At 36.6% G+C, this 26,575-nt stretch overlaps 1 protein-coding gene and 2 non-coding genes across 3 annotated transcripts in view; 2 read left to right on the top strand and 1 right to left on the bottom strand.

The window, feature by feature from the left end:
* The window catches only part of LOC132909885 (mannosyl-oligosaccharide 1,2-alpha-mannosidase IA), a 689,092-nt gene that overhangs the window by 201,757 nt on the left and 460,760 nt on the right, over nt 1-26,575 (top strand). The window lies entirely within an intron of this gene.
* On the top strand, nt 8,915-8,988 carry Trnai-aau (transfer RNA isoleucine (anticodon AAU)). Its single transcript has one exon. It is a non-coding gene; the product is annotated as a tRNA-Ile (tRNA).
* Nucleotides 9,438-9,510, bottom strand: Trnar-acg (transfer RNA arginine (anticodon ACG)). The gene has a single exon. It is a non-coding gene; the product is annotated as a tRNA-Arg (tRNA).

Genomic DNA, 26,575 nt, shown 5'->3' with positions numbered 1-26,575 from the left:
GGAGCAAATAGTTTGTGTTATTAATCTACCGATTTTACCTTAATATCGATAATTTTTCATTCCAATCATAGGAGTTCGCGATTAGATAAGTGCGATGTAGTCGTTTAATCAGGTATTAAGCAACGTTTCTTCCAACTACTAAACGAGGACAAAACGAAGAGTATGTAACTAACATAATTGCGTTGGAGAAAATTCTGCTTGAAAATATGCTGCGATGAACGTGAACCTAAGCTATAAATTAGCGACATGATATCCTGCACACAAAAATAAGAAATTACGTAGTGTCGGAAGTATAGGATTAATTGGCTTCAGAGGAAATAGAATTTCTAACGCAGTTTTTCTTCTTGCTTTAATTGATTATTGACTGTCGCATCAACCACTCTTGTAAGCTATCAGTGACTCTGTTGAAATTGTAAGCTAAGTTCTCATTTTTGATTTTTGATAAATTATTTTGAGTCATAGAATCTGCCTAGATTTACTTGTGGCACGATTTTTAGGACACGCTCTCTGTGTGATTTAGCTCAGATTTGGTAGCCAATGTGTTTGAGTTTTAGGAAGGATCGAGATAGATTGAGATTGATGTCCTTGTAGAGATCGATGGTTGGATCTTGAAGAAAGAGTACACGAGTTTCGAGAACTTGACGATGGACTCTATTTGTCATTGTTAGTCTGTCTTGCCACAGTTTGGATATAGAAAATGGATGTACTAGATTAGACTAGGATATCGAGGATTTTTAAAAGATTTGAGAATACATACGATTTGGTCTCTAGAAATTTTTAGTAAAAAAATATAAAACCATCAAGTGTAAAATATTGTAAGTTTCATAGTAGCTTTACGGAAGTTATGGGATTATTTATTCCATCAAACTTCATCCAAGACGAAGCCAGGTCAATTTAAGTTCGGTAACTAACGATTCCCTGATAAATTTAATTTATTGAACCATCTGTCACGAATATCGTCGTAATATCAATCTAATCGACAAGTAAAAATATACAGAGTTCACAGAATACTTGAACTCCATCAATTTCCTTGGCCTTCCAGATGATGCTACTATATTCTTTGAATATTGATGAGAAAAAAGTGAATCATCAATGGTTTATCAAAAATTTATAACAAATATATGAGGTATAAACATAAATATAAAATAACACATTGGTTCCTCCTTTGATCTTTCCATTCATTTACATACGATCACTCTATTTCACAATGTTGCGCATTTCTATTAGGTCGTCCGAAAAGTTTTTCTCGTTTTATAAGGAAATAATGGATGCACAACATTTTTCGGTTTATATTATTTTATCGAATTACGTATGATCCATTTTGTTCTATTAAGATAGAGATCACAACGTTTGACAGATTAGGTTTCACGTTTGTATAAAGATGCGTCGTTGTAAAAGACGTGTCTGTAAAAAAGGACACTTTTCGGACAACCTAATATAAATACCTATAGCATTGGCATTTACGAAAATTTCAATTTATTACCTTAGAAATTTTTCTATTTATGTCCTTTCAATTTAGTTAATGTACTAATTCTCGTTCAATAAACTTTTTTCTCCGAATGTTCGTACAAGTAAAAATTTAATTCTATTATACATATAAAGGAGACAAAATAAATTCTATAATCATTATATCAACAAATCTAAAACGCCCCACATATATATATCAATCTTCCCATTTTCATAAAAGTAAAGAAATATTTTTTATCTTCCATCTCCATAAACTTCTCCACCCAAGAGAAAAAACTCTGCCAGTCCACTCTCTTCGTTGTTTCACCTTTTTTCCCTCTCATTTTCCGTTTCTATTAAATAGAACGTCTTTATAGAAAATCCACTTAACCCTGATCCTGCGCTTTAGCGTACAGCATCTAACCGGATTTCGAATTCACGAAGAGTACATATACGGCGCGAAACGGAGGAAGGAAGATCCTCGACGTTAACGAGATTGTAATATAACGAATTTGCTTATCGAGTTGCATCGGGCAACCAAGTCTGGTAGTTGCATAAGGATGTCGTTCTCCGGTTGTTTGGACGCGTGTTCCGATATTGTTCCAAAACGGTCTGAAGGAGTTTCAACTGTTCCATTATCGCAAACACGTAATCCCGTAAAGGTAGGAGCCATTCTCGTCCGCGGAACGATGTCGACTGCAGTAAGGAACTTTGGATTCCAGGCTGGCTGCTATCAGCCCATGAAAACGAAGTAGTTTCTAAACGATTCTGAAGGCACGCTCGCGCTTTCCTCTTTAGTTATACTAATTTTACGATATACCAACTGCTTGACCTGCCGCGTTCCCTGTTTATACTGCGCAGTTTTATACTGGCAGTCGACGTTTTCAGAGAATTTACAAAGTCACCGGTTGGGCAGAGTCGGTACAAAACGCTAGAAAATTCAATTTGCTAGTGGTTACATGGGTTTCTTTTCTTTTAGAGGACAATTGGATGGATTTTTGATGGTTTAGGATGATTTGAAATTAGAGAGTAATTGAATTAATAACATTTTAATGCTATACATAGTTTAAATTAGAACCTCTAAAAATCGTGATGGTTTCACCTGTATAATATTTAATATATAATACATAACAGATGAGGAAGATAAGTACGTATTGAAACACCAATGAAAAGTCAAAAGGCCAAAGATCACATCGCAGGTTTACTCATAATTTGACGACTTCCAACGCGTAAAAGACAGCCATCTTCCTACCATCCTTAATTAACCAGCAACTTCCTCAACTTGGCCTCCAACACATTTCCTACATCTATATTCCAACGTTAAGTCTCTTAATAGCGTACAAAGCATCTTCCATAAAAATCATCCACCAATAAAACCACCACATTAAATTAAACACATTTACCAACGAGCTTTCTTAATTTTATCAAAGAAGAGATATTCATTCCGAAGAACTCCTCGCCATTACGTTCTCTGTTGATTCTCCAAAGAATTTTAATTCTCTCTCTCTCTCTTTCTCTTTTCTTCTCTCTGATTCGCTTCTTCCTTCTTGGACCACGAAAAATTCTTCGACACGAAGGAACTCGATAGAACTCGAAGGAGAAGAGGCAATCGAAGGAGCGGAGAAAGGAACGATCTCGTGGAAGCAGGCTCGTCGCGAAAGGCACTTAGTGGCTTCGCCTGATATTAGCATATAAACTAGAAAATGTTTTATCGCGCCTTCGCGAGACAGAGCCTCTCGGGGACGAACGCGGCGTTTCGCCGCGCGGCGAAATATTTATTGGCCCTTAACGATCATTAGGGAAGCCCGAAAACAAATGGACACACTCGACTCTGCCGCGAATGCCGCGATCCCCTTTGATACCAGCCAAACGTCCCGTTCTTTCTCCTCGTTACAACGCCATGGATACGTTCTACAGGTGCGCTCGAAGCTTTCGTGTTACTCCTTTCTGATTCTTTTTCTTCGTTCGCTCCCTTGCTTTCGTTTCTTGTTCTTTTCTTACCTCTTCTTCTCTTTTCCCTTGTCATCGAAACAGTCGTTACGGTGAAATGTGTTGGGATTTTTATGGAGTATCGTCTTGTGGGTTTTTAGCGATGAGAAGGTGGGAAGAGGTGATAAAAGAAATTGGAATGGTACTTAGGGAGCTTCTTGAGTTATCGTATACCCCTTTTGCAGTTGGTCAATCATATAATACGATGTTTGTGGTTTACGTATCTTTATGCCAGGATTGGCTATAATGTGAGAATTCTGTATCTCTTTGATTTATATATCTTGTTTTTAGGAAAGAATTTTTTACCTAAAATTTATAATAATCGTAATATAATCACGTAACCATAGGGTACTCATATCTTGAATATCTGTTTACTATGATTTTCTACATATAAAAATATCCATCGTTGTTTTACGTTCTTTTTAGTGGAACATTTTTAAAAGTACAGGTATCTTTCTACTATGAAAAAATTTTAGAAAACGGCAAGTCCTTGCTTTATACCTTTTAGAAGAATAAAAGATTCCTTTTCATCGATTTCTGATTTGCTACAATTATACGTCACACGTGATCATTCTTTTCGCGAAACGCCAATTACTTTTGAAGCAACCTTTAAAGAAATCGACTAAATAAAATACGTTTAATTTAATGGAATCGTATAAAATATTGTATAAATCTAAAATATGCATCTACCTGTATCTTATCAAACTGATTAATTATTCCTTCTCTGATCGTTCCTTTTTCCTTTGCAACGCTGCTGTCAAACGCAGATCGCTTTTTATATTCTCCACGTCTGTCTCACTTTCATCGACAGAACGAATCATACAGAGAAGCGAAACGAATATTCGAACGAACATAATTGTACTTTGAGCTTGCAGGAAAAAAATATAAGGGACAGGAAGGGAGAAGGAAACGTATCGTTTGATTTTTATTTTTTCTCGTTCGTAACGTTCTTTATGATTCTTTACGAACGCGTATGTAGCAGGGACAAGCTGTCGCTCGAGCTCGATGAAGATTGAAAACGATACGGCCATGTAATTGGATTTTCTTTTTTGCCTTCTCAGATTGGTTAATGTTCGTCTTTTTCATCGAGCTCAGCGTCGCTTCGAATCGAAGCGAGAAATATGATCGATCGATGTCGAATATTTCAGACTGTTTCGCGTGGAACGTCGAAGGAATCGCGATTGAAGTTTTTGCTATTGCTGTAGAATCCATGTACACGTGTTCTGAGTGATTGAATGAAAATAGCCAATGCATCAACCTTTATTTTCATGGACGTACGAATTATTTCGTTCACTTTCCAATTTGAATGTTTTATTGTTGTTATTGGATGGGTATTGGATACTAGCTATCGGATATTTCGTTATTAATATTGAATAAACACTGAATATTTTATCATTAGTACTAGACAGATCTTACATATTTTATTATTTATACAGAATATATATCGAATATTTTAATACTGAATTTTTTTTAGAAATAGTTTTACGATATATTCAAAATGTATGTATGCATTATCACGTACTAACTAGATAGCTCGTGAGAAGCCACGTTTTGGATTATAATTTTCATATTAACTCTTTCAGAACTTCTTCCTTCGTAGCTTACGAGAAGAATAGATTTTCATTTATCGCGAATAAGAAAAACATATTTCCTCCGATGGTTTTATAAAAAAGACACAACGCACTGAAATTAGACACCGTTTTTATCGAAAACAAATATATTTATCCTTTAGTTACTTCATAACTTATTAAATTGCAATGTTATGTTCCAGTTACAGGATTCGACTGACAAACGGTTTATTTAATCAAACGCTAATTAAAATTTCGTTGCAGCAAGTGAAATTCCATTGCATACATCGCAGTTAACTTAACTTCTGTACACGACGTAAAATTATAAAACAAAACAAGGCTGTTGGGATCGTAATTCACGAAGAAGCACCGCGTCGTGCAAAGAAGCAACGTAAAAAAAATTGGTTCTTTTATGAGAAACGCGTATATATCTGTTCGCATAAATCTGTCGCTTAAGTGGTGTCTCTTATTTCAGTGTACGTCGCGTTGGCACCGGCAACGTGCTCGTGTCACGGATACGCAAATAAACTTTAAACTCAGCCAAGAGGAGGAATTATTTCGCGTATGTCTTTCCCGTAGGATGTTTAATCCGCATATCGTCATTGACGATAATTAAAGATTTGTATCTCCGTCCAGTTCCTTCCTCCTTCCCTCTGTTTTTCTGGATTAAAACGCAAATTCGGTACATTGTCACATGGGCAAAAGCTAATCTTCTTTCGAGTAATTAAATTACGCGGAATTAAATTTCATAGGAGTACGCTTGAAGATTGTAACGTTTCTCTGCCAGGGATAAAACGTTGCTATTGAAAGTGAAATATAGAGGTATAATAATTTTATTTTATTCGTGCATTCGAGATCTGAAATCACGTTTCGAGTTTTCAAATATTCAAGTATCCATAAAGTGTCTAAAGATAAAAATATGTTTAAAATTAAGAAACTATACCTACAAATTTTAGCGACTTCTGTATTACAGTTTTACCATATTATTAACAGTTATCTTTTATACTTCTTGTGTTACAAACTTCCCTTTGTCTGCCAGTGAAAAAATATTGTAAAGAAAGGATTCAGTGATTAGTACGAATTACGTATCCTACGCCATAATTGCAATTAGAAAAATGGTAGAAATTGCAATTAATGCAATAACGAATGATTATGAATAATTTCTTATGAAATACTTCGCGAGGAGAGCAATTACCAGAAAAGATTGTTCGATTATTTTACGATTGTGTTTGCCTTTATGGCAATGAAATTGCGGAATACAGAGTATATACGGGAGACACAATTAAATGATGCTTATGCAGAGTCCACACGTGCACTTCTGTCTCTCAAGAGATTAATAACTTGGTTCTAATATTTATCAGCAACGTCGTGCATTCATATCAACGAAATATAATTAATTACTCAGAGTAATTGTTATTCACCGGTTGTTGTTGCACCGACGAATCGGTGCACGTGTCGTCATTAATTTGTCGACGATATTTTTCACGATGAAATGTTTTCGTTACGTGTCGATAAATTATGTTTAATGACGAACATCGTAGACAATGGATCGCGAAGTAACGCTAATTAAATTATAAAAATAATATTAATTACATTTAAGAAGCAATCGTCAAGAATAATGTTATAAATCAAGTCTATTCGTTTAATGGACGAAGCATATAAAATACGCGTTCGATGAGAGATAGATAAATGGAAGCATATTATCGTCAAGTTCTCGAACTTATCAATATTTGTCCGTAATGTAGAGTATTAATCTTAAAAGCTAGATTAAAATACAGATAATCTGACCTTAAAAATAAAATTTAATATTGACTTTTCTGTATCATTTCTAAATTAGACTTTAAATTAAAGTTATAATAATTTATTAATTGAAATTGTTCGTTCTTCTACGACGTCCACCGATATCGATATAAAATTTCAACCTTAAAAAAATTAAAATTATTTAATGAATTTCGTCAAGATTGGAAGTTGATGTAGTCGATAAATGGTACCCATATTGTATAATACAAAAGATTTTATTAGAAGAGTTTTACTCACCGATATATTATAGTACTGTGTATACTTGACATCTTGTCTGACTTTCTCGTCCGAGCTACACTAAAAAGAAGGGTTAAATCTCGTCTTTGTATGATTGAATGATTCTAGAAAAGTTTGTTTCGAGCGTGACCTGCGGAGCCGTGTGCGTTCTGTTTCAGTCCGGTCACTGGCGTGTCGCCAGGCATCTCGCAGCGTATTTTCAGGATCGTAACATAAAGCTGAAGATTTATAGCGGCGATGCGACCCGCTCAGCCGAATGTATGTTTTTCGACGTCCGCAAGACCGCCTTCGGAACCTTGCGAGCCACCGAGTCAGAGATCAGCCGTAAAACTTTGATCTACAGCTTGCACCTACCTTGACCTTGTCACGTTCGTGTCATTTGTTTCGCCAAAAAAGATTCGTGCGTGAATGAACTTTGTCTTAAAAATCGATGCCAAAGGTTATGATGACCCTCCCACGCTCGACGTCATTTCAACTGTAGAGCAGTAACTCGGTCGAACTCTGATAATCAGAACGCCAATTAACGTATTGATCGATTATCGAAACGTTTGTTAATGGAAAATTTAAAAATAATTTCTCGTAGAAAGAGAAGAGGAACAAGAATAGAAATTGAAAGAAATTCTTTTTTGCATTTTCACTAACAATGTTAGCGGACTTCTTTCGTTGAAAACAAAGTTATTCGATTACCTAAACATAAATGTTCGTATCATAAATATAAGATCATCGAGTGTTATGATTCTTTTAACTCATCAAGATCTACAAGATCTACAAATTTTTTAACGGAAGAATTGACATTTTTATTTCAATCTTGACGATTCTTAATGAGAATTAGGACAACGGAAAACATGCAAAAATTGTACTGACGAGGAAACACCGACAATTTTGTCTGCATAAAAAATACTGATCAATTCGTCTGATTATGTGCCCCTGTCAAATATCTTTTTCGATTTTACCAATGTACGTCGACCATTTTGAAAATAGTATATGATTCTTGTGTTCTGCAAAATAGCGCTTTCAATTTAGAGATTATGTAATCTTATCTGTAATTATAGATCGAAATAGATGATACGGTTCAAGCTATAATTGAAAATTTGAATAGAAATTATACGAGAAATTGAGTTAGATAGCGATATCTAATCTCAAATCTTACCTCTGACGATGCCCCATTTAGAGTGTCTATTCGCGCTTAACTTTCATAGGAACCATTTATTTTTAGACGATCAAATATTGTAGTAATTTTGTACTGTTAAACTGAAAGATATACGAAACTTAATTACAAAATGCTGTTAATCGAAGTATCAATATTGGAATTTCAATTGCTCGCTATTATAACCCATAACAAGTTGGTCAACGTATATACTATCTACTATATACGTATATATGTATGTTAGAAATTTCCCCAGGTAGCTTTCTCACGCTCAAAATTTTGAGGTTAATGTTGTATCATTCCTCACTGTCCACTTGCAGAAAAAACATTACTTCGTGGTAAACTCTAACTAACTGAGCAGTCATAATCGATGCCTCATAACTAGGCGATTTCTAGTCACCGGTCATCGACTTTTCAAACATTCACTTGTGTAACCTGCCGAAATTCTTTTTGAGTCCTCGATTCCACCATAAATTATGGTAAGGCTAAATAACGGCGGGCTACCTGTCATTATATCGTCTCGAAAATGCATCGCCGCTGACACATATACTATGTAGAACCGATGCGTGTTATTTTTAATGATATAAACTTAGATATGGGTCATATGGAAATACAAACATTCATAAATATTTGTCAAAATATTGCTTCATCATAACCTCTTTTTGTATTAAATATAGATATTGTTATTATGCGCTATTTAAAGCTGAATTAAACCCACCATTTCAACGGCCCATTAGCTCAGTTGGTTAGAGCGTCGTGCTAATAACGCGAAGGTCGTGGGTTCGATCCCCCCATGGGCCAATTTTTTTTTCAACATCTAGCAATTTTTATACATGTAGAAAACAAATTTCAATACATTTCTTTAAAAAAACCATTCATTTTTTTACTATTTTTGCCATAAAATTCAATAGAATATGTTATGGAAGCAGTTGCGAGTATTCTTGCTCACAGAAACTACAAATAGACTCTAACCTGATTTCTTCTTAATTAAAACAGATCTATCTTACCTCGTTTACTTAAATTCATTTGATACACATGTCTAAAATTAATACACGTGTTCAAAATTGATACACTAAATTTATCGAAAATTGATACGATCTTCTCACGTGACAAACTCAATTTCAACGTTAAATTTACTTTCAACAAAGTTAGACGTTGAAATTTCGCAAAACTAACGCCGGAAGGTTATGACAAATTTAAAGTAACTACTCTTGGTCAAAAAAAAACATTAAAAAACTAAAAAAAGAAATCGATCCTGCCAGGATTCGAACCTGGAATCTTCTGATCCGTAGTCAGACGCGTTATCCGTTGCGCCACAGGACCGCGCGGTTTTCGATTTTACAATTTCTAGTTTGCAGATTCCTAGCGAATGCTTTAGGCTAGGTACTTACGAAACGTTCCTTTCTAACATTTAACCTCGCTGGCATCAGGAAATATACGACCCGATAAATTATCAACGTAATAAGAGAAACTATTTCCGCTTTGAAAATTTAATAGCAATTGTTAAGAGCTTTATGATCAAAGAACACGACATTTTCTATGGATGTTTCGTAAATTGCGTTTTAAATATATACTGTTATAGCGTCTCTTTTACCACGTAATAATTAACTTCTAGCGACTTCATCATCATATAGTTGCAGTTAAAGCTTCAAACCATACAATGGTGCACACGTACGAAGGAAACTCTACTCGTATGACGTTTCACTTCGGTGTCACTCTTATAATTTTGCTGTTTGTTAACGTTTTCTTTCAACAAAAAAATACCATAATATTACTTGAATTTATTCTTTCCAATTAAACAATGAAACTCAAACTTACTGTTGGCTTTAATATGCTCCGTTGTATAACACTCACCTATGAATATATATATTGAATTGGCAACTGATTGCCGATTTTACCATTAGATGGTATTGCTATTTATTTACTTCTACATTTATTTTCGCTTTCACACCCAACCGCGCCAAATTTGTAAATAAATTCTATAATAATGACGTTCGTCCGTGCTGACGATTCCACAAAGAATGCAAAGATAATTTAGGCGTCGTAGTCGCGAAACATTGAGGCCGCTAGTCCATGAAGGTAGAGGAGTTAATTTATGGCACCCTCAAGTGTCTCCGCTTTCTCTTCCTAGAACTCAAAGTGACAAATATAATCATGATAGTCTCATAAAAGTGCTAATGAAATTGCAAATTTCGCATGACAATATAACAGTATAACACGCACGGTACGTATATTTATAAAAGTGTTGGAATACTTTCGTGAGTCTGTGTATATTACAACAGTTTCTCGCGCGTTCCTATCCCGAATCACGTGTATATTTCTATTGTCACGATATTTATCGGAACTACATGCATCATAACAGCATAAAAACGACGGCAAGTTTTTCGAAGGATACTCGTTATCGATAAACTCCCTGCGGGTTCTCTACTTGGTTTCCCGTCTCGTTTTGCTTCCTTCTCGTGCGGCTCGAACGAGAATGTCGTGCATTTATCGTGGGCGTGGATTAATGATTATTAGTGTCGTTAACGGGACACGGTGCTTTGATACAGCGTGCACGCAGGAATAAAGTGGGTGAATGAGATATATATGTAGGTGGCTTTAGACAGAGATTGAGTGTACAGAGAGAGGTGGTAGAGATTTGTAGATCGTGGAATAGAATTCGATCCTTGGGATAACATCGCAGGAATTGTAACGATAGTTGCCATTAATCGCTGCGTGTTATTTAATTGTTGATTTATTGGAGTGTTTAATTATCGATTATTGGAAGCGATTGAGTTTGATTTGCGTGCGTGATGCAGAGAATAGCCGTTGACGTGTTGATGGGATTGCGGGGATGATTGAATCACGCGAGGTAGAAAAGCCAACGCAGCTGAGCAAATTTATTTTGTAATAATTCGTAGCGATGTTTAAGCTTTTATTCTTACGAAATGTTTTCTTCTCTTTGTACATATTTTCCCAATATATACATAATACAGAGAGATCGAAAGTGGTCGCTTTGGAATTGGAAGAATCGATCCTAATGAACTATCGACGCTTGAAATATACTTCAAAGTTGTATTTAGAAAATCAGAATACACATGTGTAAAATATTACATATTGCAAGGAGAAAGGCAAGCTTTTACTTCTATATTTTCAACAAATTCATTCAAACTTCCAAGAATACACTGTCGTAAATCGGAAATATTTCTGTGAAAAATCACGAACTCATCATTCTGACCGATTCTGACCAACGATAAACGTACTTATTAATTCCCTTCAGAAACCACCAGAAAAGACATATTTCTATAATTAACGATTATGAAAATTATACAAATCCTTAATTATTATAAAGCTTAAAAATTTGAAAAGAAAATTGGATAATACAGTATACTTCCTTTCATGGCAACATAGTTCAAGGGAGACTTCATAAAGCTCGTAACCTCTCGAAACGAGTAATTGGGTATTTACGAGTCTCGCAATTCCCAGAGCTCCTCCCCCGGCGCGAATATTACTCTTACGCTGTACCTGTATAAAAGCTGTTGTCGTTGAAACGAACTCTCTCACCAACCACGTTCCAAACATTTCCGCTTTTCGGGCCAGCTTTCCAGGCCTTTCCTTGCCAATGGATGATCGTGATCGGGTAGCGCGGAATATTTTAAGGTTCATTAAAGACGCAATAATGAAGAAGTCTGGGGCCAATTCTCAAATAACTTCCGGCTGGCTCAGCCGTAAGAGAGAACATTCGAACAAAACTTCGACCACCGTTTTCCGCCCCTCTCCTTTCTTCCACTCTCCTCTCTTGCTTCCTTCCTTCTTTAGTTTCTTCCTTCCTTCCTTCCTTCCTTCCTTCCTTCCTTCCGGCCTCGTTGTACTTTCCACCCGTTTTTCGCCTACTCGAAACTTCGTCCGACCAAGGCTTTCGGGCTGAAATTAAACCCGAACTTCGGGGAAAAAATTCACCAGCCTGTTCGCCAAGTGGCCGTTTTCCTTTTAGGGAGATGAAAACGATGGAGGGTTCCTTCTTTCGAATCAAATAACTTCCTGAATCTTTGCTGGAGAGGAAAGAAGTTGCGGGCAGTCGTTTTTGAATTTTGAATATGATATCTTTTGGTTTTGGTAGCCTGTCGGCTTTATGTTCTGTCGTGAAAGTGAATTTGAGAAAGTAGGTGTTAAAGATAACGCTTAGACGAATGGTTATCAAAGTTCATGTTTTTGGGAGTGTTTTATATCGTAACGAGTATTTTACTTTTCGTATATTTTCTATATATATTTTAATATCGTATATACTATGTATCTACGTAGAGAATTTTGCACATTAAATTTTCACCAAATTTACTGGAATAGTACATTTATTTCTTAAGACTTTGAATTCTAAAGTGACATATTTATTTTGAAAGCTCGCAAATTCCAAAGTAGGACAGCTCTATTTTAAGAGCAGAATAGTGTAGTATTTCTGCGAAATCCAACCTGCGAGTCAGTAATCTACAAACGCGTAATTCTTGCACAAACACCATACAATTGTTATGCAGTTACTTCAAGTCATGGAACCTTTGGGAGCGAGTTGTGAATTGTTGATGAAAATAGAGAAAGCTTAGTTATCTTACTTCTTAAATATTACATATTCGAGCTAACTCTGACGATGGTAACCGAGTGCAATACCTGCGGAAATGTCGGTCTATTCCCACACAATGCACTTCGTATTTAGTAATCCCAGAGAGCGTGAAACTTTTTCTATACTTTGCGTTTTGACTTGATTTTTCCAACTGTTTTATAATAGTTCTAGCTCCCGTAAGATATTATAACGAAAATCCACTATAAAGTGAAGAATCTCCGTATAGGTACGCATAATGCACACTGTTACGTCGCGCGAGATGGTCCGTGCGACGTCCCTTTCGGTCTGACCGCCAAGGCCTACCCCTCGTTACACTGACCTGCAAGAAACCCAAGGAACCACCATAAACCGAATCTTTCCAGCTTAATTTCTATTCACTCAAGTATTTTCGGTTTATGGATGGTCCTTTGAACAGTCCTTGGGTTTGTTGCACACTCTTGCTAATTACGGAGAAAGCAGATGTGCCCCGCGAAACAGCTGGTTTTTCCCAAGAACAAGGACACCCATGAGCCACATCTGCAGGAGACTTTCTCCTCGTATTTTGTTTATTAACATTGGCTATAACCAATCGGCATCGCGGATCGTTACCCTCACTTTTCTACCGAAAAGTGTGAACAACGAATCCGCGTCCTTAGTTCAGAAAGGGTACACCCACATCGAGCTTTCCATAAAAGATATAACTTAGAAAAAACGAGGCTGGCGCCCCGGTGGGGGTGGCCACATGCTATATTTATTTTATTTTATTTTTTTTTCTTCACCAACAAGATATAACACTTTATCAAATGTCCATAAGGACAAATTGTAAAATAACCAAAATAAAATAATAAAAAAGAAAAAAACATCGAGCTTTCCTCCTAAATAGTACGAGATGGGTCAATCACTGCTCTTCTACTCCTCGGACAGTCAAGTACTTTGCTCTAACATACCTCGGATAGTCAACTCTACTGTTCTTTCGCTCATCGGGCAGTCAAGTCTACTATTCAGTCACGTTTTTGGTATTCAACGCGCTAACGCTATCAACCCTCGGGTCAATCAGCGTGCAACAAACCCAAGGACCGTTCAAAGGGCCATCCATAAACCAAAAATATTTATGTGAATAGAAGTTAAGCTAAAAAGATTCGGTTTATGGTGGTTCCTTGGGTTTCTTGCGGGTCAGTGTACCGAGGGGTAGGCCTTGGCGGCCAGACCGAGAGGGACGTCGCACGGACCATTTCGCGCGACGTAACAAACATCCTTATTTAACGAAGCTATCCTCCATCCTAATACCCTAAACCTACCAATCCGAGTACATCCACGATTCTAAAACTAAATTAGCCCAAAAATAGAAAATTAGCTCGGTTCAACTACCTTAGGTGGATCCAATTAGGGAGCGGAAAAAGGCAGTATGGTGCGACAGGTTCGCAGTAGAAATCAAGCGTAGTGGAGGGTGGCGTATCGATTTCGATGCACGCGCGTTCCTTCAGCCCGTAACGCCATTAAACTTTTACGATTTAAGTTTCCGCGGACGTCGAAGCTCAGAGAAGCCTCTCTGCCAGCATCCAGATACAGACGCACACGTATACCTATAGAAAGGTTGGAGACGACGATACGTTGATACCAGGTCGAGTAAAAACAAGCCTCGTCGTGTCCCTTCGTGGCCGAGGAGACGCGGTGAACGATGAAGCCCACGGCTGGTCACGTGTTGGACGTTATTCGTGTCGTGGATCTTAAAACTAGCGACTGTTGCGGAGAGGCTCGCGAAAGAACGGGAAACTCGTGACGGCGAAGGGCACATAGAGATTCCAGATCGATGAACCGACCCTTGTTAACCTCTACACGACCAACAGCTTCCTACCTCGGTTTCGGAATGTTTTCATTTGTTTTCACATGTATTCCTTACTTCGCGAATGGGTTACAGGTTTATGATGCTGATGGTTGCATCTCGGGACGATCAGGCCGATGACTGAAATTATGAAAGTTTTGCAGTTGTAAGATAGTAGAATAAATTTTTGGTACATGGTAAAAGAGGAATATTGTAAGTAGAAATGCTAATAAGTAGGCACAGTGAGTTTCTCTGTATTTGAACGCAATTTTAATTGCGCACGATCAACTGAGTTTTCATCCACTTTTAAATCCACTTATGTAAACGTGAATTCCCATTACGGTGTTTCCACGTGTATTCCTCGTTTACGAGTGGATTGCAGGCTCTTCACGTTGACGATGGAATTTTTGGACGATTAGACAGATGCGTAGGAAATTCTAGAAATCTTATTTGTGATGAGGATGTAAAACAGAAGAATAAAATATTAATAAACTGTATAGAGAAATAATAGGATTGTAAGTCAATAAAAATATTAATAAATACAGTAGGATTGAATTTATGCACATGAATTCCTGTTAGATGGGTGAGAATTCATAGCATTTTGTGTAGAGATTATGTAGCTACAGTTTATGAAATAGAGATGTGTAATGATTATTTATTTGTACGATTGAAGTAGCATAATGCTCATTGACTATTTTATTTTGTAACTGCTACTTTTTTTATTCCTTCGATAATATTCCAAAGAATGGGTGTATTACAAAAAAGTAAAACGAATAAAGGTAAATGAATCATATTGGACGAATGAGATGAGTATTGCAACATTCAGACGAGAATCATCGAAGTTTGGATCGTGTGCTCGACTTGACCATTGTTTGCGGTGATTCTTGGCGCCTCTCGGGTCTCTTCCATAATTTACCATAGCAGAAGGAGACAAAATCGTAGTTGCGCTTGTACCTGGCTTGTACTGTTCACAGTTTACGGTGGCAGCCGGTCGTGAAACGTTTGTACGCTCTGGGACACCCGTGAGCAGGATCTTTAGACGACTCCATGTAAATTGTCTGCTTTTTTTTCAAAATTCGAAAACTAATCGAAACGATGTATGAATCATAGTACAATATAATGGAAATACACGAAGCAAACGTTATATATAGAATAAAATAAAATAGAAACGATAGATGCGTTTATTGAAAATTCAAAGATGCAAAAATATGTAAAATATTCAAAGTAATCTTCTTTATAATATTGTTGTTTTCTTATTTGAGAAACTTCAACGAATGTTTATACATACACGTGTGAGTAGGCAAGTATAACAATTTCTCATCCAAATTTCAGTTTCATAAAAGATATAACTCAGAAAACACGAAGTTGGCACCCCGCTGGGGGTAGCCACCCACATGCTATATTTATTTTTATTTTTTTTTATCGACAATGAGATATAACACTTTACCAAATGTCCTTCAGGACAAATTATAAAAACCAAAATAAACTATAAAAAAAAAAAATTCAGTTCTTCAATTACATTCGTAGAAATGTGAACTTTCGTAAATATCCGCGACTTACTCCTCCCTATGCTAGTGAAATTTGAACAGTGAGCACGATATTATGTTCATAAAAAATATCTATAGCAAATGTTTGAAATGATTTCGCGAGTCACTGTAGACATATACTCTCTTTGAACTTCAAGTATGCATCATCGTCATAAACGTTCCAAGCTCTGTGTCTGGTTTAAACAAATAAATTCCTTGCTCCATCTTGCCCGCGTCTTCGCTTCTCAATTTCCCCTGCGGCTTCTCTCGTAACGCGTCGCAACGAGATTTTCTTTTCCAAGACCCGCTATTATTGCTCGGTTTAACGTCAATATTTACCAGCTTTCAGGATCCCTATTTCCCTATGTCTCACACCGGCCGAGTTTTCCTCCTGATCCTCTGTATAGTTCACGATGAAAGAACTATTCCGCTCCGTTCCGCGCGATTCGCCGTTTTCCGCGTGGAACACGCGTTACAACCATACTTACGCCTCGTGTAAATGATACTCTCGCATCCGTTAAACGCTTGCGGCACTTTCACCGCAGGAATTTGTTCCGACCTCCGCTTCAACGTTTTGAATGGTCCGTGGAATATCGATTGAAGGTCACGTATCGATCCCTCGATCTTCTGATACTGTCATTCGCGGAACCGAGATTATCGTGCATTTTCGAATCTTTCTGGCGCTTATCGAAGATGTCGCGAGGCTTACCATAGGTCGTGTCCCTAACCGTCGCTTGTGGTACCACAGTGTCATAGACGGATCGTCTTATAGGACCGGCGAAATATATACAATATAGCGACAAGGGCATAGTTGTGATCAAGCAGCGAGTTTTAGAAACGTCGATCACAATCACAATATCGATTGCAGGTCACGTATCGATCCCTCGATCTCCTGATACTGTCATTCGTGGAACCGAGATTATCGTGCATTTTCGTATCTTTCTGGCGCTTATTGAAGATGTTGTTACGCCGCGAGGCTTCCCATAGGTCGTGTCCCTAACCGTCGCTTGTGGTACCACAGTGTCATAGATGGATCGTTTTATAGGACCGGCGAAATATATACAATATAGCATAGTTGTGATCAAGCAGCGAGTTCTAGAAACGTCGATCACAATCACAAATCACAAGTCAAAACTCAGATTATAAAAAATATAAGAAGGTTGAGTCGAAACACAACTATTAACTTTCTTTTTTGTTGCACTTTATTACGCACTTAATAATTACAATTTAGTATATACTGAGTTGGCACGTACAAATTACACTTTATATAGATCTAAGGGTAGAAACGCGGTTCAAAGATGTTGAGTGTTCAAAAGTTGGAGAGCCAGTGAAGTTTAGTGACGATGTTGTGGCGGAGGAAAGCTAGCGATGGGTGGGTCTAAGGACACGAAAAGAGCTGATTTGTTAAGGCTAAGTTTTCATTGGGAGAGTGAGGGAAATAAGCTGATTTTCTAGGGTGAGGAAGGGTGCTAACCGCCCTTGAGAAAAAGTTGCTAACGGAAGATACCGAACGTGAGAGAAACTACCTTTCTCGTATCTTCCCGTAGTAGGCAAAAATAAAAAGAACAATCGTTTTTGGCCTGAAGGACCTTAACTATGAAAATGGTTTTATGCTGGGTCCTTAAGAATATTGAGGGTACGCGGCAAGGATGGGTAGACATCTCGTTGTCATCTTGCCCTCGGCGTGTGGCCTTGTCCCTGATGTGCTTGACGTTACATGATCATAGGCGTGACCCGAGCGTAGTGGGGGTCGTCTTCCAGAGAAGCAAAGAAAAAAATCGAAGGGCATCAGTATCATTTGATGATTCAAACGGAATGCATCGAGAGGTTCCTACGAATAAAATTAAGATCGCTTAGTCTAACGAATACGTCGAGAGATATCCTAAAATCGGGTCGAATTCCTGTAACAAACTAATTGTATTCATCGCTAAATAATTTGTGACGTGTTCATTGTAATATTAAATATTGTTAAATATACAAGTTTATATTAACCCTGTTAATTCAGTGTTAAACTCGTTTGAACTAGCTCTGTTATATTAATCGAAACAGGGGAATGACTAATTCACGGCATCGATTATTCGAATCGTAGCGAGAATTTTCGCCTCTCGCTGACTCGTTCTCCTCGCGACCGCGTTCCTCCGCGAACGGTCGTAACGGATTTTTTTTTTTTATTTTATTTTGGTTTTTTTACAATTTGTCCTTATGGACATTTGGTAAAGTGTTATATCTTATTGGTGAAAAAAAATAAAATAAAAATAAATATAGCATGTGGGTGGCTACCCCCAGCGGGGTGCCAGCTTCGTTTTTTCTAAGTTATATCTTTTATGTGGTCGTAACAGATGTGGATAAATAGAATTGTCATAGTCACTGATTTATAAGTGACCGTGAAAGTTTTAGCTATAGGTGTTTCCTTAGTTTTATTTTTAACGATTTATAGAATTTTCATACATTTTTAAAGGTATCTGACTATCTCAAAAAGACGAGAATATTTAATTACGATTACTTTGCTATAGATGAGCACGAAGGTCTTCGGTGTAGATTTTATCGATTTTTTATCTTCGTTGACTCGTAGGATTTTTATATATTTTTAAATGCTATATTTGAGTATTTTACTAAATACGTGGACGATTACAATTATTATAGTTATCTTCTTGCAAGTGAGAATGAAGGCATTGTGCACTTTTTTTGCATTGCAACACTTTTAAAGTGTCCGAGAATTTTTAACTTTATGCTCCCTTATAAAAATTGTAGAAAATGTGTTTCGTCGTTCTTTGAATGTTTAACATTTAACGAATATTCGAATTTAAGAAATGTAATATCTTGTTAGGAAGTTGAGGAATCCCATCGAGAAGCGAAAAATCGATTCCATGGCTGATCATCGGAAACCATAAAGATATACTCGGTCGAACTTTCGTTTGGAGGGCTTCCGGCAAACTACATGCGCCACGGTTAACTTACACCTCAGGGCTTTCAGGTGGTCTTCGAAAAGTGCAGCTGGAGCATCGTTTTTGTTTGCGCGACAGCTTCGCGTTCATTCTTTAGGATTTCCTCAGTGCTTCGTTCTAGGTTTAACTTGACAAATTTTGTATTTAAATCTCAGATTATGCATTAATACGTTTTAGGATTGTAATATGAATTTTATTATTCTAATTCTATGGTAAATTTTACGGCCTGAAACTAACAGTAACAGAAGAATGAAAAATTAGTAGTAAATAGATTAAAAGATTATTATAGAGATTATAGAGAGTTACTATTTTTAGGCGAAGAATATTCTTATAACCAAGCTATGGTAATATTTATTCCTGCAAATTTGCTTTCATTGTTTCATCCATTTATTCAGTTACTCTGTCCAGCTGCAGAATTAAAAATTATTCATACATTGATACAATAATAAAATGAAATACGATCCAATGCTATGAACATACAGCTACATTTAGCAAATTTCATTCTATCTACTAATCATTACATTGTATTTTATGATACATCATCTTCTCGACATAAACCAATCTCTTTATAACGATAATAAATAAAAAGCAAAATAGTAACACAGAGTATAAAATATAGAATACTAATATAAATGAATGATAATAAATAATAATATAGAACAGAACATACAGAATATAAGCAACATCACGTATCAAATAAAATCCTGTTACGTAAAACGTAAGATCCTTGTGAGCAGTACAACAACCAACTACGGATTTCCTGTTTGCGCTTTCGTTTTTAGTTTTAAGGAAACGAGAAAATTACAGGCTACAAAATTCTTAATCTCTCGATCTCAAACTGTCGTATCCTGGCTATCCAGTCCTCGCCCGAATACCAAAGCTCGAATATTCGAGATATCAAAGACACGTCGAAATATCCGCTGTCCATCTCGAAGGTCGATCGTCCGATTTTACAGCTCGTAAAAGGGCAGCGTGTCCGTCGCGACGAAGCATCCCGCCTCCGTGAAAGACGTTTGAAAGCTCGGTTTGTTCGTCGTTCGAAAAATTCTAGCGACCACGAAGATCCTGCAGCGAGGCTCGAATAAATCCACGAAGGAGGTCCGTTCGCTGGTTTACCGCGGCCGAGAATTTATGAAGTCGATCCTTTAGGCGTGTGCCTCCCGTCTGGGAATTTGTCAGAGACGATCGAACTAGAGGGAGCTGAGCGAAGTAAAAAAAAAAAAAAAAATGAAAATAAAAAGCAAAGGAAAAAGGAAGTGAAGAGAAGGAACGAAAAGGAGAAGGGAGAAGACATTGTACAGTACCGCTCAAAAATATATGGCCACTCACTTATTTTTGGCAGAATATAAATTTGTCTTAAATTACAACTAAAATAAAATAGAATGAATGAGAAATAAAAAGTCTTCTTGGTTATAGCTGTTGTAAAATATCACGACACGATAAAATTTCTTTTTACAAGCTAATATGCAATAGAAAGGTTGACATTTATACCGGTCAAGCATTATGCAGCAGATCTTTTCTTATTCAAAGAGTCCGTTATACTCAGTTCGTCTGGTTGTTAGGCTAAACGCAAGATAGAGAAAGGTTTTCCAAACTATAACATTCAATGCCTCGACGAATGCTGTATCACGGTTCCAATGCAATAAACACGTTACAATTATTGAAATATTCGTCGTTGGCTATCGTACTTGGCAGCGATAACAATATGAGTGTAAAAATAACCATACAATGTAAACAATATTTTTTATCCCAACATCATAACACGTTTCTTTCGCGATTTAATTACAAGTTTTGCCAAATGAAATCGATTTCCTTCGTCTCCTGTCAAATCACTTTTTTCCAATCTCATCATTGTTGTACCCTGACAACGACGTACGAAACATCCGCTAATTCCACAAGAAGATACTAACGAAAGTATTGCTTTTAATCGTTGATCTTCCATCGATTCCATATATCCTTAGTAACAATCAGCTGTCGCTAATAAAAATCGACTAAAATGTCCGCATACTTATGAGCGACGGTGTGCGCAAAAGGAAAAGAAAAAATAGGGAAAGGAGCAAAGGAGAGTGAGAAAGATGGGTTATCGAGGATGGAAGGATTCAGCGTGCGTTTATAAATATCGCCATTGTACGGGCGCCAAGTGCTGTATTTTTCATTCCTTATTTGTTGTCGCAAGTCTGTGGCTTCGGTCCCGGTTATACGCACTGGCCACGATCGTACATTTTCGAGCGTGCAATTTGCGACCGGTTGGCTTCCACCGAGAAAGCCGATGGCACCCACCGATGGAACCGGCCCGCTTGACCTCTGAAACGATCCCACGACACGAGGAACATCTCGTTTCGAGGCCGTGGATGCACGCGTTCGGTGTCGCGTGAAACGAATCGACGAGGCGAGAGCTACCCGAATGGTAGTAACCAGAATCCCTTGTATGAACTAGGTATCTCAAATCGGTATTGTTTTCGCATTCAATTTTCCCTCGTCGTATTATTATCAAGTGGTATTGTGAATTTTAGTTAGTTTAGTTTTCCTTCTTTTGGCTAATATTAGTTGTCTATGAATTTTAATCTGCACGCGATATCATCGATTGTAGGTGATTAACGATAGGTAATGGACAACTTTGTTGTACAAATTAGGAAAATTTATTCACGATACTTTACGTTACTTCGTTTTATGGTTGTGTTTATATTTTGGTTCGTATTTTATATTTTATGTGACGAAGAAGAAATAAACCGTACACGTTGTTTTGTTATTTATGAACAATAAAAACGTGTTAAAAGTACGCTGTCTTTTGAATACCCTAGGGGAAGCTTTGGTACAAAATTGAAAGAAAAGTCACATGTATCGACAACAATTCTAAAAGACATTTAAACTACTGATTTCGATTGGACTGATAAAAATACAAAATTATCGAACGTAGATATAAAGTTGTCCGAAAAGTTTCTTTCGTTTTATAAGGAAATAATAGACACACAATGTTTTTTATTTTATATTAGTTTATTGAATTATGTACGAATATAATAATAGAAATAGAACGAAATGGATCATACCTAATTCAATAAAATAATATAAAACAGAAATTGTTGTTCATCTATTATCATCTTATGAAACGAAAGAAACTTTTCGGACAACCTAATAGGAGTGGAAGTATGCATCGAGTTGTTGTTATATCGAGTTCAACATTCGACAATTATTTTAATTAATTTAATTACTATGTTCGTTTATATATTTACTACTATATGAGACTCTCTGAAAACGACACTTCTTCGTCATATTAAAAACAGCTAAAAAGTAAATAAAATTCATAGGAATAAAATGCGGAGATCGTCATACATCTATCGGTCAATTTGACTGAAAGCAACAATCGATACACATCCAGGAGACAGTGCAGTATCGTTTTGTAAAATCGACAACGTCTGCAGTGTTCATCATGTCGCTAACATAGCGTCCGCCGCATTAAAACAAATTTGGCGGAACTCACGCGTTCTCCGCGCCGTCAATAATAATGGGCACACGCGACCAATAAATATCGAAGGGACCGCAGTGACCGCCGATAAATCACTTTATTTCAAAGCCAGGGAAAATGAAGCGGTCGCGAACAAATGTTCCACCGGGAGTGTTATCTCCGCGACGAAATAGCGTGTAAACGGGAACGAATTAATTCACCTAGTGAATTTCAGCAAAATGTTCGACAAGTCGTATCGACGCTTCAGCTCTGTAGTTTTTCACGATAATTCGCGATCAAGGTGAAAAGCGATTTTAAAGTCACGATATCCTGTTAATTTGCTTAAACTGATGCAAGTGATTGGCTCGATTAAGATTTGACCGGTACACTTCGTTGGTTGAAACATCAACGAAAGGATAGTTTTTTATTTTTGTTCGTTTCATCTCTATCATCTGCAGCAGGTTTTTTAAAGTAGAAGAATTTTTACTGAACGTCGCATAGATTATTAATGAACTGTAAGTATCATTTACACGAAGCTGGATACATGCAAGGAACTCAAAATATTAGAAATAACAAATAATCACTTGGATCTGGAGATTGAGAAGCAATAATCTTCATAGATAAATCGCGTGGCAATGGTACAATGATGGTAAAAAAAAATAAAATACTATAATATGGTGAAAAAGAAAATTTGTTTAACATGTATAAGAGTATGTGTAATTTCAAGTCGTATTACAATATAAAGAATTGACTAAAATTGTCCGTCTTCCTAATTGCTCTGTAATAAAGCATTTAAAGCATACAATATACAATATAAATATACAATATAAACATACAATAACATGTTGCTTAATGGTCATCCTTGACCATTGAAGATCAGCAATAGAAAATGAAGCAAGGATTCAGTTGCTTTCTAGTTCCAACTACAATTAATCATTTAGTCGTACCATTCCCAATTACATACACGTATACTGCTCGTTCCTAACATGTCTCTGGTTAAAATCAAATCTCGCACAATTGGGCCATTGAATTTCCATCAAATTCGATTTGGTTCCTATCTTACCGAAGCAGTTTAAAGGAATACCGGTGCGAGGTCTGCCTTTGGGTCTTCGATTTGCATCGGTATACGCGCTCAGCGGCGATCGTGTCGCGCTAATGTAAACTGGATTCAATGGCCCTGGTAGATCAGCTGCACAGGTAAAAACGATTGTGCACTCTGCACGCGGCCATTTTAATTCTGTCGCACGACACAGAGAACCGACATTAGCCACGGCGTCGCGCAGCTTGTGTCCCGCGGATTCGCCCGAACGCTATAAATAATAACGCGGACCTTTATTGGCGACAATATTTCACTCGTGATCGGCCACGGTGGCTGGAAAGCACGGATCGGTCATTAGACGTTCTCTCGGCCGGACATCATGGGGAAACATGGAATTACTTCAAAGAACTTGGATAAATATTGGCGAACACTGTTGTACATCCTTCTTAAATTATGGTTTCTGTAAAAAATGTAGGTGCCTGTTCTTTGATAGAGATTAAATATAAGAAAAGCGTATGGGAGAAACGTGACACGTCTTGTTTTCCGTCTTTTACCGAAAAAAACAATTTCGAAGTTTAAAATATTGTCGATCGATTTCATTTAAACTTTCAATTAAAATATTAATTACTTTCAATTAAATTGGAAGTAATTAATATTTTAGATATCTAAATTGTCATAAGAACAGTCTTGATCGTTTGTGGATTTATTGCAGATTTTTGAAAGATTCGTGGCTTTAAATTTAGAAATTTTCAACTTTCTCAACTGTGTCACATCGAAATACTCCCTTGCAGCTAAGAATTAGTATCAAACTTTGGAAATCCATGGGCGATAACTTGTCATCTTGTTTCCTTGTGGTTTTATATAATACCAAGGGAATATCTACGAATAATTTAGCATTTTACAAACATTGATCAGGATGTTAATTATTATCTTCTGAGTAACTGACATCGGATTAAAAAATTCTTGAATTTTTCGTAGTGTGTGTTCTAAATGTATAGGATGAAATATAAAATTGAAAATTTTATTTCCTTTGAATATTCTTTGGGATTCTCTAGCTTTGAACATGAGCTCCGTCGTTTACGTTCTCACTTTTCGACTCTACAAAAAGCTCTCGTGCTCATATTTCGCGGTCAGCGAGGGTCGCGATGAACACGGAGCCATCCCGATGATTCACGGTCATGACTCACTTTGCCGCCACAGGACTGGTAGTAGTTCGCATAAACGGGAAGGTGCTCGGATCCAAAAGTAGCAAAGGAAAATAAAAGCGAACGTAAAAAATTCTATCGCACAGATTTCATTTGAAAGAAAAATCTGACGTGAATTTTTGACGCATTATCCGACAATCCCGAGATGAAAAATTTCGAATTGCAATAAAGAAAAGCCGAAAGAAAAATATAGTCAGAGCAACGAAGTTCAAAGATTAAAGTCAGAAGTATTTCATTTTTTATACGTTTATGCGAAGAATAATTCTTCCGTAATTTTATTCGAACGACTATAACGCATAGAAAAAATAACAAGTATAGCCAGTTAATGACTGAACTTCGGCGTAACGTTTAATTAACATGACAGAAATTGTAAAATGAAATATCATGCTGCCATCTCGTATTGTTGCGAACAGAATTTTAACTATTACAACTAGAAGTCTGACTTTAATTACGTATTCCATATATTAAAATATAATCGTTAAAGAGGAAGGAAGAGAAAGAACAAGCAATAAAATACTCGAAGAAATAAAGGAAGGAGACGCGTCTGAGGTATTTATCGATTCATGAAACGTGCGGGAATGAAATTTAAATTTCTATTCAGAATGAATCGTGACTGGTGTTTGTCAACCGTTTAATTACTGCAGAATCCATGAATAAAGCTCCATTGATTCCAACGTGAATTTCATAGCTGCACGGTCTCGCACATAATTATTGTTTCCATAATTATTCGGTACGATTTGCGAATTATTCGGATAATCGTATGGTTTGTCGTTAATTCGCATATTTTTTTCTTCGTACCCGAAACGTTAGCCGACTATTTTACGAACACGTATTTCGAGATAATAATTCAAAGGATTCGCCGTGCTCCGCTAAAATCTTCTGCAAAGCTCCTTGATTAATTTCGAGAGTAATTTCGTTAAAATGTAATGAACACCGATCGCGTGAAATGTTGAGCGAATAAATTCTTTAATCGGTAGAAATTTATCGTCGTGAAAGCAATTTGCACTGGAAAAGAGCATCAAACTGAAAATATTTACCAATCGATGAAATTGTCGTTGTTTAATTCGTGCGGTCTTAATACTTCCCTGGTGCTCTCTAATCTTCCATTTTGAAAATCTATTTAAAATTTAGGAAGAATTTATGAAATTTAAAATGGATTGGTGGTTTTCTACAGATTAGTTTTCTTTCGGAAACGACATTAATGGTCGAACGAAGTTTATCTCACAATAATTTATTAATTGATAACGTTAGCGAATTCACAAGATGTAAGTTGTGCGTTATTTAAATTTCACTTTCGCGATCTGATAATTTTGCAACTTTATGTTAAATGGAATAATCAAACGACTTGAAATTTGTAAAACATGGTTGTAAATTTTCATTTGCTTTATAAATACTAAACTAAACCTGTTACTTTTAGACAGGTACTTGTTAATACCAATAACTTACGATTTGTAACTTGTAAAATTTCATTAATAATACCAATTCAATCGTACGAGGGATCCTTAATTATCATAAGTAGATTATGCACTTGTATGCATTTATCACGCATTTAATATGCGCATAATTCCTTAAAATATATGAAATATCCAAAGTATAGTATTTGTTACATTATGCAATAGGTAGAACAAAAATTTCCGCCTAGGTTTCATCTTTTACATTATATTCAGAAATATATGAATTTGAATATGAATAAGAACATCGCCACTTTAATCCTAACGCTCCACCGTAAAGACAGAAAATTTTGAAGATGATTTAATAACCGAAATACGATATCAGATCGAATACAATTTCTAAATTCATCATCTTAAATTACAAGCACATCAAAATTTCCTTCAACAT

The sequence above is a fragment of the Bombus pascuorum genome, chromosome 8, assembly GCF_905332965.1.
Source record: "Bombus pascuorum chromosome 8, iyBomPasc1.1, whole genome shotgun sequence".
Classification (NCBI taxonomy): Eukaryota; Metazoa; Arthropoda; class Insecta; order Hymenoptera; family Apidae; genus Bombus; species Bombus pascuorum.
The sequence above is the reverse complement of the archived record's forward strand: the minus strand, read 5'-3'. Positions and strand labels throughout refer to the sequence as shown.